Source organism: Notolepis coatsorum, assembly GCF_963971535.1.
Source record: "Notolepis coatsorum genome assembly, chromosome: 16".
Lineage (NCBI taxonomy): Eukaryota > Metazoa > Chordata > Actinopteri > Aulopiformes > Paralepididae > Notolepis > Notolepis coatsorum.
Window position 1 is genome coordinate 34,381,746 of NC_140180.1, and position 14,821 is coordinate 34,396,566.

A 14,821-nucleotide genomic window follows, 5' to 3' on the forward strand; every position below is an offset into this window, starting at 1 on the left:
CATTGAGAGTTTTTATTCAGTGCACAAGTACTGACGTGAAGCATAATAGACGCTGAGCGTCACTACACTCATAGAACTATGGTTATATACATAACCGTAAGTTTTAGTTTAGGGACAGTGCATATCAATCAACAGTTACTGAACACACACACATGGACACAGGCACACTAATACACACACACAGATGCACATCTTCATGCACACACACACAGCACTCATCAACATAAACACATTGATTGAGCGTAGTGGTGTTTGCCCTGCTCCGTATGGCTCTGCATCGCCATGTAGAAGGCATTATTAACTCCCTGTGAACATGGCCCTGTGAATGGCCCTCCCTGTGGGCGGAGGTGACTTTGATGCTTCTTAGGCATACGGGCCCCGGACCCATAATTCAAAGACGCTATGGTTTGGAAAAACCTTTATGACCTGACTCTTTAGAGTACAATGGAGAAGGTGCATAAACAATATGCGGCCTCTAAACCAAACTCAATTAAAAAATTTGCTGGACCTCTAGTCTAGGCTAGATATGAAAGCATGAATTAGGTTCAGTTCATTTTGATTTGATTGATTCACTTTTGCTATATTTCTGAGATGGAAGAACGATGTTTTGGTCACTTTGTTAACCCATTCTCTGCCGGAGCTTATATCCATCGCTGTAGCCTCTCTGCCAGCGCTATTTGTCTATGGAGATGTTCACCTTCTTTGCAGGGCTATAACTTTTTAAATTGTATTGCTAAATTTACATTACTATGGCCCATTCAACATCAATTATCTATCGTTCAGGATGTAGGAACGTTTTACTTTTTCATTCATACAATAATACGGTCTAGAGTATAAATATGTTTTATCGTTTTCTGCAGTATTTCATAGAACGTGAGATATAGCCATAAATGCTTGATACCGATCGATGCCAGATAAAAACAGCACCAGCCAAGACTCCGTGGGTGAAATGTGAATACCATGACGAAAATATGAAATATTGATATCAAAGGCGTCATTGGCAGATTACACATGGCGGAGAATGGCGGAGAATGGGTTAATATGATAATTGGAGTTCAGTTCTTGTTACCTCAGATTTGATCCAAGGCAAGGGTTAGAATAATTATAATTACCTATTAGCTAGCTACAACAACTAAGTAACTTAATCTCTAGGTTTTGGAGATACGCCTAATATTCAGTTATAATACATAACATAATTAATTAAATATAAGTAATTAAAATAAGGTTAAACCAATTGAAAAATAGCATATAATAAGTAGATAATAATAAATAATAATAATACAGAATACATTATATTATAAATCATAAATAATAAAGGGACAATAAAACTACTACTACCTGTATCCTGTCAAACCACTCACCCCTGCCACTCATAAACTGAGCGGAGTGTGTGAGAACTTTCCCTATTTGCTGTGACCTTGGCGTGGTGGGAAAGCTTATGATCTCATCTTGAGTACTTATATGAGCATGACCTTGCTGTACTAGTACCAGGTGAAAGGTCAGACTAACAACAGCAAAAAAACATGGTGCCAAATTCAGTTGCTGGTTTAGTTAGGCGAGTGATGTTATTATTCCTTTGCACCACTAGGTGTCAGTATAAGATAAGATATTCCTTTATTGATCCCCTTGGGGAATTTCAGGCATCATATCAGCATGGGGGGGGGGGGGGTAGTTTAGTCTATTCGGATCCCCAATAAAACAATACACCCCAATAACACATACAAATATTATATATTTTATGTGATTCACCAATCACATATACCCATCTACTCAATCATGTTTCAAGGCATATATGTTCACTTAAAGTACAACAATACATCTCAATACAATATACACATATATAAAAAAAATCTAAGTTCACCAATCACACATACCCATATTCTCAATCACCCACTATGTTTACTTAACTGACGGTACCATTCTTTCTTATATGATTTTTAAGGTGTTTTTTAAATGTCTGTTTTTCTTCAACCTTAGTTAATGCAGGTGGTAAGGAATTCCATGCAGTCATTGCTCTATACATCACAGTCCTTTTCATTGAATTTGTTCTTGGCATCTTTACAGTACATCTTGCCATTGACACACGCCTGGTGGAGTACAGGTAGTAAAAACAACACAAGCTGTGTAAACAAATAAGTCAATATAATTTACTATCTAACTAACTGAAATATACAGTATTCACTCAGTATCACGTAAGGTGCAGTATGCATAAGGTAGTGTTATAATTTACTATCTAACTGAAAGAAATATACATACAGTATGGTAGAATGGAGAATTGAAAATTATCATCTTTGGCTACATCCACATTGTATAAATGCTATTTGTGATAATGGCTAATATGCTTTTATGCCTTTTATGTTTTCCCAGATGAAATTACATGTGTCCAACACCAGTCTTGATCTCTCCTGGAGAAGAAACATCCCCCTGCAGGGCTGTACACTGCGACGATCTCGTCGCAAATTGCCCCTTAATTTGGCCGTTGCGAGTTGGAAATATTATTTGGGAGCAACGTTGCGAGTTGTGATTTCAACCCTTCATTCGCATTTCACTCCTAAATTAATCCATACAAATTGGATACATTAAAAAAAAAAAAAAAAAACATTAGCCTACAACCAAGGCTGTACAGTGCGACACAATGTTGTGGTGCTATGAAAGAATCTGTCGGCAATGAATGAACTTACTGCGATCACCGATAGCCTGAGTGAAAAAAAAAGATTTGCGTGTGGAGTGAATCTGGGTCACGCTATATACTTGGTACTTGTAGTCTATCGTGCGATTAAAGACCATGTCCCTATCTGCGTAGTCTATACATCCAACACCAAATCCCATAATTCCTAGCAAAACGAAACTGAATGTGGCCTCTCTTCCTTTCAATATGGGCTATTGCATCGCCAAAGAAGCACCTCCTTTCAATACATTTAAGACGCAAATTTTGCTCTGCAAGAACAACGGAGTGGATATCAGTCCATCTTATGACAACCACGTCCGATGTGAGATGATAAGATGATGATGATTGACGTGATGATGTGATGATTGATTGACGGGGACACGGACACTTCTAACGTTCAGGTTCAGCCATGCATTATTAGGTGAGTAGTAGTAGCCCACTATTAGGACGTGAAATACTGTCTACTTAAATTTATAAAATATCAACCTATCTATCTATCTATCTAATAATGAGACAATATGCAAATAAGATAATACTAATAATTGTCACGGTTCCCTGTATATTATGAAATGAAAGTGGCTTGCAACTTTACTGCTGGTAAAATCACTGTTTATTTCTCGTTTAGCATAGTATTACATTCCACTTCTATAAACAATCGAGCCTCATACGGGTCAATTAAACCTTTTTGATTAGTCTTTCCTTCGAGCTAAGTTGGACTGAACATTTCACTGTCAAAAGCGCAAATGTAAATAAGGTTGCGTCGCAACACGGTTTTCAAAATAAAGGTCACATATACAAATGCCTCTCAATTCTTATTAAAAAAAGTCCCGGATATACATAAACATTAATTGGCATAGATCTCTATAAACGGCCCAACACATTGATCACTTTAGGCACACACTGAAACCAGTAACATCACAAATATGAAGCAGGTAATTACCCATACAAATAATAACCCTTTCATGGGGTTATTTACAATAATAATTAATTTGTTCTATTAGTGATTTACACACTTTCTCAGTTGGTTCATTATAAAAGATACAAACCTGAAAACAAACGCACTTAAATGTTAAATAAAAGGACCACAGTAATGAGGCAGGAGGAACATATTTTTTAATAATGGTAAAATTGTTATTAAAAAATGTGCCCCTAAAAAATATTTTTTGCCATTTAGGGGCAAGTGTGCCCCTAGTGAAAAAGCTTAGCGTACAGCCCTGCCCTGTGTCCCTCCCTCAACTGTCCAGCTGAAACAGAGGTCACCCAAATCCCCAGTCCCTCCCTCAATTCAGAGCACTGTGAGTATTTATTGATAACTGTTTAGAGGGGGATGTTTTAAAAATATAATTTCTGCAAAATTTGGTCAGCAGCTGCCACTGGCTGTCACCTAATATGATTTCATCTGGTCAGGTGCGCTGTCACCTAATATGTTTTCATCAGGTGCGCTGTCACCTAATATGTTTTCATCTGGTCAGGTGCGCTGTCACCTAATATGTTTTCATCTGGTCAGGTGCGCTGTCACCTAATATGTTTTCATCTGGTCAGGTGCGCTGTCACCTAATGTTAATATGTTTTCATCTGTGTCTACTGACACACAGTGGGGGATGTTTTAAAAATATAATTTAATATATAATATAATAATTTGTGCTTCACCAAAAAATTTGGTCAGCAGCCTCCACTGCGGTGTACTCATGGCTCGGGTCTCCATAACACCGCAAAAAGTTGAAAAAGGTTGACGAAAGTAGTTGACAATCGACGAATCAACAAGAAAATCAATAACAAATAAAAATTAAATAAAGCCTAATGGGGTGAAAAGTGTATTTTAGCAAGTTAGTAGGGAGCTCTCGTGAAACACATCCTATTCCATGAGTGCCTGGTTCCGCCCCCGAATGCTGGGTAGTGTTGTCGTTTTTTAACACTGTAAGTGTAAACTCTCAAGGCCATTTTTCTCTGAATACGTTTTGTTATTTTGAAGGTATGAATCTGTACTTTCATAATATGTAAAAAAAAAAAAAAAAAAATTGAAGATCCCTCAACATGACCCTGACGTTCATACCTGGTCACATAGTTATAGCTCTACAAACAAGGTGACGCTGTGAGGGCTGTGGGTGTGTGTGGGTCATGAGCAGATAATCGGGATTCTTAAAGTTATACGTAAAACGTTTTAGGAGAAGGGGAAAAATAAACAACACAACACAACCTTTACAGGTGGAAGCCTCAAAGTGAGTGTTTAAGAAAATAAGTAATGTCCAAAAAAACAGGACGACACTCATTAAAGAGGTATTGTAGAGAAAATAAATAAGCCACAAAGGCAACTCCTAAAAACAGAGTTTATATTGCAAACATAAAACAATAAACCTCCACCAAGGGAGTTTATGTCAAAAGGGCAGTTCCAAAAGAACAAAAGAAAACACTACCATAAAGGACTCAGCCTTTATAAAATAAAGCGTAAACTAAGCCAGTAGACGAAAACGAGTATAGCTACAAAAGAAGGCTAAATGCTGAATAGGGCAGCACTACACTTAAATATAAGAAGCCTGACCAAAAGTATAGCCAGCACAAGGAAAATGAAAAAGCAGTTGACACTGCAATCTCCAAACTTAAATAGACTCCACATGGCCATAGGTACAGCTGCACTGCATCAGGTGCAATCAAGCCGACCCATGAGGCAATTAACCACAGGGAACAGGGATTAACAGCTATCCCTCACAGAGAGGTGAAATAAAGCAAAAATAGACAGCTGTCCCTCACAGAAAGGTGAAATAAGGCAAAAACCATGACAGACGCACTCCTATCTTTTAAAGCGCGGCATTGCTATGACGGGCCCCGTCTAATAGCTGGCAGTCAATGAGTTAAACGGCGTTGGCACACCTCACTTAACCGCAGCAGCCTATGAGAGAGCTGGGGTGGTACTCTGACCCTGAGTGAGCGATAATAGATGCGCCAAAATGGTGCCAAGTACACACAGTTACAACACCGAAATGGCAGAACGTATTCACACAGTTTACAAATGTCTAACTGACAAGTGAGTAGAAGTGCCCCTTTATACATGTTTATCATGTTAGAATCATTGCAACCACAGAGATGGACATGGTAAGATTTAGATAATACACAATGCAAAGGAGGATTTCCAGTAGTGCACTGAATGATTCTGATCTTACCCTTCTGCTTGAACAACATGTAAAGGTCCCCTATTGTAAAAATGGCATTTTCCAGTGTTTTCCATTGTTTTCAAGCAATGTGGGGTTGTACCAACACTGACTAAATGTGAAATCTGTACCAAGTCCTGTTTCTGCAGTTCAGCTGAGACAAGTACGCCCCCCACTGAAACAAGCCATTCTGAATTGACTCACTCGCTGACGTGAATTAGTGATGTGACGATTCATCGATTTGCATCGGTGCGCCGGCATAAACGTTCACGATGCGAGTGCACCGGTGGAATAAGTCCGCATCGGCAAAATTTCAGGCTGAACTCGCGATGCATCTTGTTGTAGCGTCTTTGCATCGGTCAAAACCGATGCATTCATATAATTTCCTCTCATCCACTTCTGTCAGCAGTGCACTGTGACTGCACACAGCAGATACTATAACTTAGCTACTATAACGCTACTACAGAAGGCGAGAGCCGCGTCACAGTTATCAACAACAAACAGTGGAAGTCGAGGAGGAGACATGAATAGAATTGATCAACTGGCTAATGCTAAACTACAGTGTCTAACTAACTAGCTAACGTGACTCTGCAACACCAGTTCCATTAATGAGGAGGGGGGGGGGGGGGGGGGGGGGTATATTGAAGACGCTTGACAACAGGTTCAAAGATAACTTCACATTTATTGGCAATTCGTTTCCTTATATCGCTTCCTCCAGGTGTGTTGACTGTGTTGACAAAATGCAATCCTGCTCAGCTACGGAGCATCAGAACGTTCAAACGTGCGCGCTCTCTCTCTCTCTCTCTCTCTCTCTCTCTCTCTGTTCAATGATTTAAAGTGGCCAAACGTTACAATATAAATACTAATTGCATAGTTGATGATAAACATTTAATTTCATTATCTGAAATATTATAAAATCATTAAGTCTGCTATAAGCCATTATCCCTTTGTGTGTGATTATTATTGTCTCACAGTAGTGTGTATACATTGTGTGTGTGTGTTTTTAGCTAAAGTGGATAGAAAACACAGTACTATGCAAAAGTCTTCTTAGGCACCCAAGAGTTTTTATATAAATTGTCTTACAGTAGATTATTTTATTTTTAATAATAATATAAGCTGCATATAAGGAATACAACCAAATCCTCTGTCATACCATAAAATGTTATCATTATTTTGCATCGTGTTGAATCGCATCGTATCGCCCCGAATCGCATTATGTTGAATCAAATCGTATTGTATCGTATCTCAACGGGGTGATTCGTATCGCATCGCATCGCCCGGTGCTTCAAATGTATCGCTAATGTATCGTATCGTTGGCACCGTATCGAGATGCGCATCACATCGGCCTCAGTGATGGAGATGCACATCACTAACATGAATAGGTGCTGATCTGCATACCTCAGCCACTACTGTTGTTTTAGCCACTGCCCACAATCAACTGTGATTAGAGGAGTTAGCATAATGTTGAAATTATGAGCAAAATGGGCAAGCAGCGATTACGTCCTCCTAATCGTTTCCTAATGATATCGTGCTCCAAGTGGGCCAAGTTCGTTTTTGGATTTTTGAAAAGACTACGTTGACAATCAAGGACTTTATAATGCTGCTGTGATTTCCTGGCTGTTGCTAAAGAAGGGAGCTAGCCTGGTGGACCGAAAGAAAGTATCGAATCAGTAGGAACATAAGTCCTAATTAGTTAATTAGCAGTAGGACCTCGTTCATTCATCCCTTTGTGTCAATAGTGTATTAACGTTAGCATCTGCCATGTTCCTCCGTGCTCCGTGTGTGTCTGTGTTCCTCCTATGCATTTCATAAGGGAGTTGAAGCTGAGCCATTGACTCGCATCTTTCACTGTCAGGGTTATATTTATTATGGACAGAAGTTGTCAAATCATTACTCAGCAACTGTCAACTGTCTGCACATGTCAATAGTGTATTAACGTTACTATTTTACTGTAGCTTTTCTGTGTTTTGGTGTGTCCCTCCATGCTAGCGTATCTGCTAGTGCAGGTGGGTGACTGTCAGTCAAAGCGCATTGCTAGTATGGGCGGAGCCCAGCCAAAAACAGCTTGTACTTTGGAAGGGGAGAAAGTGGTGCACCAAAGTACTTGATTAAAAATACAAAATTAATTTTATTGGTAAAAAAACATACAGATGTGTTCCATAGACTCACAGGAATTGTAAAATTGCCCAAATAGTGAACAATTGTGGACCTTTAACATGTATAGCTATGACTCTGTAGTTCCTAGTGCCCTGATCAAACAAGCAACATCTGTTATTTCCCTCAATGCGTTTTCAACTCTCTTTATTACCCTCTGCCCTTGCCTCCATAAACCTCTCTGCCATACCCTCAGGTCACATGTCCTCTAAGGTTATGCCATCTGCCGGGGCCTGTGTGGTCTTCTCAGTGGTCACTCAAACTACATGTGAAGCAAGAGTAAATAAGCCCTTATTTAAATGTGGATGTAATTCTATATTCCATTTGGTTGCCTCAGACCGCAACAGAAGTTATATATTCGTATCTGGCTTATCGCATCCCGCTCTTAAAGCCTATTGAGATACCCCTTATCTCCTGTACCTATTGTACTCCATCACGAAAACAACTTGTACACCTGACCGGGTCCCGCCTCTATGGAGGCGTAGCCTATAAGACCATGACCATGGTCACCAACACCCTTCCTCTATTTTCATTCCATCATATTGGATGCAGTGCACCTTATGTAACTAGTAGTATGAAAAAGATTGGAGGAATTGCGTAATGTTGAAAGCTTACCGGAGGTTTGCTTGCCCCTGGCATCTTCGAAGCAGGTTTCAGCGACACGACGGGCCTATGTTGATGTTTCCTCATCTGACGACAGCAGATCGAGGGGCAGCGTACATGGTTTGGCTATCGGGCCAGCTTGTACAACGGTGAGCCCTGTGTCATCAGGCACGGGTATTAGTGTTAGTAATGCTGGGTTGTTTCATAACGGATGTGCACAAGAACACTTCAAAGTGCTCACCGGCGTGAAACAGGGCTGCCTACTTTCCCCCTTCCTCTTCCTCCTATGCATCGACTGGATCATGAGGCAAACCACAACCAATAAAAAGACTGGCATCCAGTGGAGTCTAACGGAGCACCTCGAAGACCTGGACTTTGCGGATGACATCGCACTACTCTCACACAACCATCAACAGATGCAAGACAAAACCCAGCTGCTAGAAACAACTGCAGCTGGACTTGGGCTCAAAATAAATGGACAAAAAACTCAAGTAATCAGAGTCAATAATAAAAGCACAAACCCCATAACTATCGGGGGCCAGACACTGGAAGAGATTGACAAATTCACATACTTGGGTAGTGTTATAGCTGTTGATGGCGGGACTGAGGAAGACGTAAGGGCAAGAATAGGAAAAGCAAGAGCAACATTCAACATGTTAAACAAGATATGGAAAACCCGAAACATCAAACTCAACACCAAGCTCAACATCTTCAACTCCAATGTCAAATCCATTCTGCTATATGGCTCTGAAACCTGGAAAACCACCACTAACATCAACAATAAACTGCAGACCTTCATCAACCATTGTCTGAGACGTATCCTCAGGATCTTCTGGCCAAACACAATCACCAACATCAAGCTGTGGGAATGCACCAAGCAATAATCAGTGGAGGTCCAGCTGACCACACTTAGAAGACACAAAACCGCAATAACCAAACAGGCATTAACCTGGAACCCACAAGGCAAGCGAGGCAGAGGAAGACCCAAAAACACCTGGAGAAGAGACACTGAGCAGGAACTCAAGACAAGGGGACTGATGTGGAAACAGCTGGAGAGGATGGCGCAAGACAGACAGGGGTGGAAACTTTTCATCAATGGCCTATGTTCCGAAAGGAATAAAAAGGCCTAAGTAAAAGTAAGTAATGCTGGGTTGTTTGTTACACAACCATGTTGTGTATCGGCGCCAGGGGGGGATGGTTTGGTGAACGTTCACTGCGGTGAAGGGGTTCCAAACGGTCCTGCAAGCGTGCTGTTAAACAACTAATGCTAGCTACATGCTAATACTAATGTTACATGCTAAACACTACTGCTACGCTGTTCTAATGTCTCCGCCGTGAGATGTTGTCACTTCTCCCTCCTCTTGCCCGGTTCATCAATGAAGGTCAGTCGGTAGCTGTTGTGGGGGTTTTGCTGAGTCCTATTTACCTTTTTACGGGTAAATGGGTTGACAACAGGGTAGGCCGTGGCTAGGTAGGTACGTTGCCTTTGTGTTCCGGCGGGGTCTGTTGAACGGTGTCCCCATCTGGGAGCCGATGCGTGAGCTCGGCGGTGTAGCAGTAGAGCTATACTACTGCAGGATGGGACTTAACGGCAGGTTATGGCTCAGCTGGCTAGTTCCTATCCACATTGGCGTCGGGTAGTGGGGCTATGGGTCCAGCCGACATTGTAAACATGGTGCGTGTTTGTGCGCAGGCGGTTGTTGATCTGGGTCCCACATCGCCTCACGCTAGGCTATAATAGTGTAGTGGGCTACTGTTTTGTTCTGTCACTCTGCTATGAGAAGGTCTGTCTATGCTACAGCTTTCTCTCCTCTCAACCATTTCATGCTGACGGTCAATCGGTGTCTATTGGGGGAGTATGCGGGGGGGGGCTTTGTTTACCTTTTTTGGTAAATGGGCTAAGCTACAGGGCTGGTGTGCTGTTGTGAATATTTGAATGAATGCGGGACTAGTTCGCTCTGGTCCGCCTCCCCTTAACGTTGTGTATATGGACTTGCTCATTCTACAGTATTTTGTGGTTTAGTTCTTTTATTCATTTAACCCCTTCATGGTGCACACCACAGTGGAGGTTGCTGTTTGCAACCACCAATGGTGCTCCGTGTTAACATCAGTCCTTTGCTTTTGACATATTGAAACAGTGCCCCGCCCGGCCGACGCCATGGGTGGGTCGGCCTGGCGAGTGGCTGGTGGGCTGCTACAGCCTGTACCGCCACGGTATGGAATTGGCAGCGATTAGAACTGTGTTCGAATTGCTGTTTTTTCTATAAAAAAAATGGTGTCTGGTGGCGGGGCCATGAGGGCCAGCCGACGTCGACACATCGCGCGAGGTTGTTGATGTTATTAGCTTTGACCTAGCCGCAAGCTATAACCGCTCAGGGTTCCCCTCTCCGCAGGGGATTTTGGTCTTCTGCTGGAGCGCGGGCGGTATTGTCCTAGGCCCCACACCACCTCACACCGCGCAGCCAGAAGAAGAGAGAGCACGGCCTCGTCAGCGGCGATGACGAGGCCCTCGACAGGCGGCCATGTTTTCCCCCGCCAGAGGTATCCTGGGCGTTGAATCGACAGGTGTCCACAAGGCCGACAGCCTTGGCGGCCGAGGTATCGGCCATGTTGGATGGGTTCGGCTTGCCGTCACCGTCCTGCCGCGAGCAGCCCGCTCTCCGATCACTCCCTCCCCCAACACCAGCGGAAAAAGTGGGCTCTGATTGTTTCCTTTGGCTGCGGGCCGCGTGCCTTCGTTGAAGCGCGGGCGGCCCCACTTTTCGCTTCTCATGGGGACAGGGGCTGACACCCAGTTGATGGCTGAGCCTGGGTCTGTCCGTGAGAATGTTGTGCTGTCAAACGGCTCCCACACCATAAGCTGTGTTGGTTGAGCCTGGTGTTACGTCTCTCAACTATAAGTATTGTCAGCAGGGGGGCTCGAAACCTTTTGAGGCACACAGTGCGGGCTTCCCCGGCCTCGCCTTCGCCAGGCCAGGTATCATGTTGGTGCCTCCCACTCCTGAAAGATTGGCAGTGGTCTCGCAGGCACGCGTGATTTGGGTGGTAGTAATATCACTGCAGGGCTACGGTGTGTAGGAACCCATGGGGTCCTCACACCTTGCATGTCCGGCTGCAGAACAACTCCTCAGCATGTTCTGGAGGGGTGTTCAGTGGGTTTTTTTTTTTCACCTAGAAAGCCCCCCGTATCAAACCGGCCCTTTCTGTCGGGGTCCCCCCTTGGGTGCGATTGCCTGGTGGGTAGTGTCAGGGTCAGATGTCCCGACACGGAACGCTCTGCTCGCGCGGGTCCAGGGTTGGCTACGCACAGCGGGTGGGACCGGGCCAACTATCTACAGTTCCTGGCGGACCTGCGCCACATGGTGGCGGGTGCGTTGGGAGTGTCATCACATATGTCTATGGCAGTACCATATGTCGGTGGATGGAGAGAATGCTGAGGCGGGGACTTGTGTTTACACAACCCCACCCATTTTCGGGTTTGGTAAAGACCATATTGTCAGGGTCTCCAGCAGTGACAGCTCTGGTCAACGAGATCCAATCTCTGTGGACGAAGCAAGCCATCGTCGTGGCGTTCTCCTCCCGGTGTTCTCTGGTGCCTGAGAAATCGGGAGGGGGGGTGTCAGACCCAGGCTGGACCTGTCCCATGGGAAGGTTCAGCATTTTTTGGATCGTCTCCTACCTGTTGAACACTGTCAGGTGGGGGTCTGGTTCTCCTCCATAGACCTGTAGGATGTGTATGCGCATCTCCGATCTTCCATCCTAGGGCTTACCTACGCTTCCTTTGCAGGGTTAGCGTATGAGTACCAGAGGCTGCCGTTCGGTTTTTCTCTGGCTCCCCGCATCTTCACCAAGTGCGTGGAGGCCGCACTGGGGCCTCTGCGTCGTCAGGGGTTACGGAGTGTATTCTGCCCTGACGACGTTCTGGTCCTTCGCGGTCAAGGTGGATCGTCAGGTCTCGTACCAGGCAGGTCCCTACCAGCCTGGGGTTTGCTGTAGACTGGAAGTAGAGTACTCCTCTTCCCAGTCAACGGTTGGAGGGCTATGGGCATCCCTCTCAGAGCGTGTTGTCAACACGCTCGGGAGGTTCCGTCCTAGGACGGTTACGACTGTCTCACGTCACGTTTTTCACCGACGCCTCCCTTGCTGGTGACGCGTCGGGCCAACGCAGTAGGGGGCAGCTGGCAAACCATGCTGCCCGGTCTGCGCTATGTTCAATGTGTTGGTATTGAAAGCGGTCCTTCTGGTCCTCACACGGTGTTGATCAGGACGGACATTACGACGTCAGTGTTGTATATCGACGGACAGGGAGGAGTACGCTCCCCCTGTCTGCACCAGGCGGCGGGCGGCTGGCTATGGGCGTCCTCCATCTGCGCGGCCTGAGGGCTCCCCACATCCCCGGCAGGGTGACTGTGGGTACAGGTGTACTGTCGCAGGGCGGTCCTCATCCTGACTGGTGGGGATTACGTCCGGACATAGCCAGGCAGGTCTGGGACCGATGCCGTGCCGCCAGGGATTCTTCCCCATACATCTGTTAGGTCAGTTGTTGGGACGGGTACGTTGAGGGGCGCAGGTTCTTGATCCTGATGGTGTTACCATCTGGAATGCGCATGCTCCCTCCACTGTCACGCTTACGCGGGCAGATGACGTATGTTCCAAGTGTGGTGTAAGGCGAGGGGCCGGGACCCAGTCTCCTGCCCCCTGGATGCTGTCCTTAGTTACCTCCAGTCTCTCCTTGATAGACTGTCGGTTTCGACGGTGAGGGTATATGCAGCAGCTATATCCTCCTATCATGAGGGATTTGAGGGGATGTCTTGTTCAGCCACCCTCTTGTGAAGCGTTTCCTGCTTGGCGCTCGACGCGTTAAGCCGGTGCAACGATCCTTGGCTCCGACTTGGGATCTTCAATTGGTCCTCGGTCGGTTGTCCTTGGCCCCGTTTGAGCCGCTCGAGCAGGCGCCGTTGGAACAGCTGTCGTTCAAGACCGCGTTCTTGCTGGCCGTCACCTCCGCTGAACGCGTGGGTGTGCTTTGTGCTCTCTCGGTACGTCCAGAGTGCCTGTCTTTCGTCCGATTGCGGTGCCACTCTGCGACCTAATCCTGCTTTCATGCCTAAGAATATCCGGAGTTCCTTCCGCTCCCGGGATATTGTGGTTCAGGCGTTTCGTCCTCCTCCTCACGCTAGTGAGTTAGATGCGGCCCTTCACCTGTCATGTCCGGTCCGTGCTTGGGAATTTACCTCAGCCGTACTCAGGACCTCAGGGTCACCGTTCAGCTTTTGTCTGTCACGGTGGTTCTCGTGCCGGTAAGGCACTGTCTAAACAGCGCCTGTCCCATTGGTTGTGCGAGGGCATTGCCCTCTGCTACACGTTGGCTTGGCAGGATCCCCCTGGGGGCGTCAGGGCGCACTCCACTCGTGGGGTGGTGCCTCTGCCGCTCTCCTGGGTGGGGCCTCGGTGGAGGCCATCTGTGCTGCAGCTTCATGGTCCTCCCCGGGCCCCTGTGTAAGGTTTTACCTCATGGACATGACCGGGGGTTCTGTCTCCCAGGCGGTTCTGGGGTCTGTAGCCTTTCCTGCTTCCCGTCCTTTGGTAGGGTAGCAGGAGTGTGTGGGTATGGGCCACAGTGTGTTAGGTCACACGTGGTTCCGCCTGTGCTGTGTGTTCAAGGGGTTCTAGTTCCCTCTTGCTCGCACTCAGGTGGAGTTGACTGCGCCCCCCCTTCATTAGGAAGGATGGGGTGACAGGGCTCCCCGAACCCCTTGATGTGGGCTTACGGGTCCTCAGGGGGTACATCTGTCGGGCCTCACGTCCGCTCTAACCCATATCTCGATAGGCTTTAAGAGCGGGACGCGATAAGCCAGATACGAATATATAACGATAGGTTATGTATATAACCTAGTTATATGAGTACTGGCTGAGCGTCCCGCTCTTAAGCGGCCCTGAGTTCCCTTTTGAGGGATCTTTTACTGGAACGGGATTTTGGCGAGGAAGGGTGTGTTGGTGACCATGGTCATGGTCTTATAGGCTACGCCTCCATAGAGGCGGGACCCGGTCAGATGTGGGTGTACAAGTTGTTTTCGTGATGGAGTACAATAGGTACAGGAGATAAGGGGTATATCGATAGGCTTTAAGAGCGGGACGCTCAGCCAGTACTCATATAACTAGGTTATATACATAACCTATCGTTAATCTTGGTCAGTCATAAACCACAGAACATTGAGAACATATTCACCATGATGTAATTCACCAAATC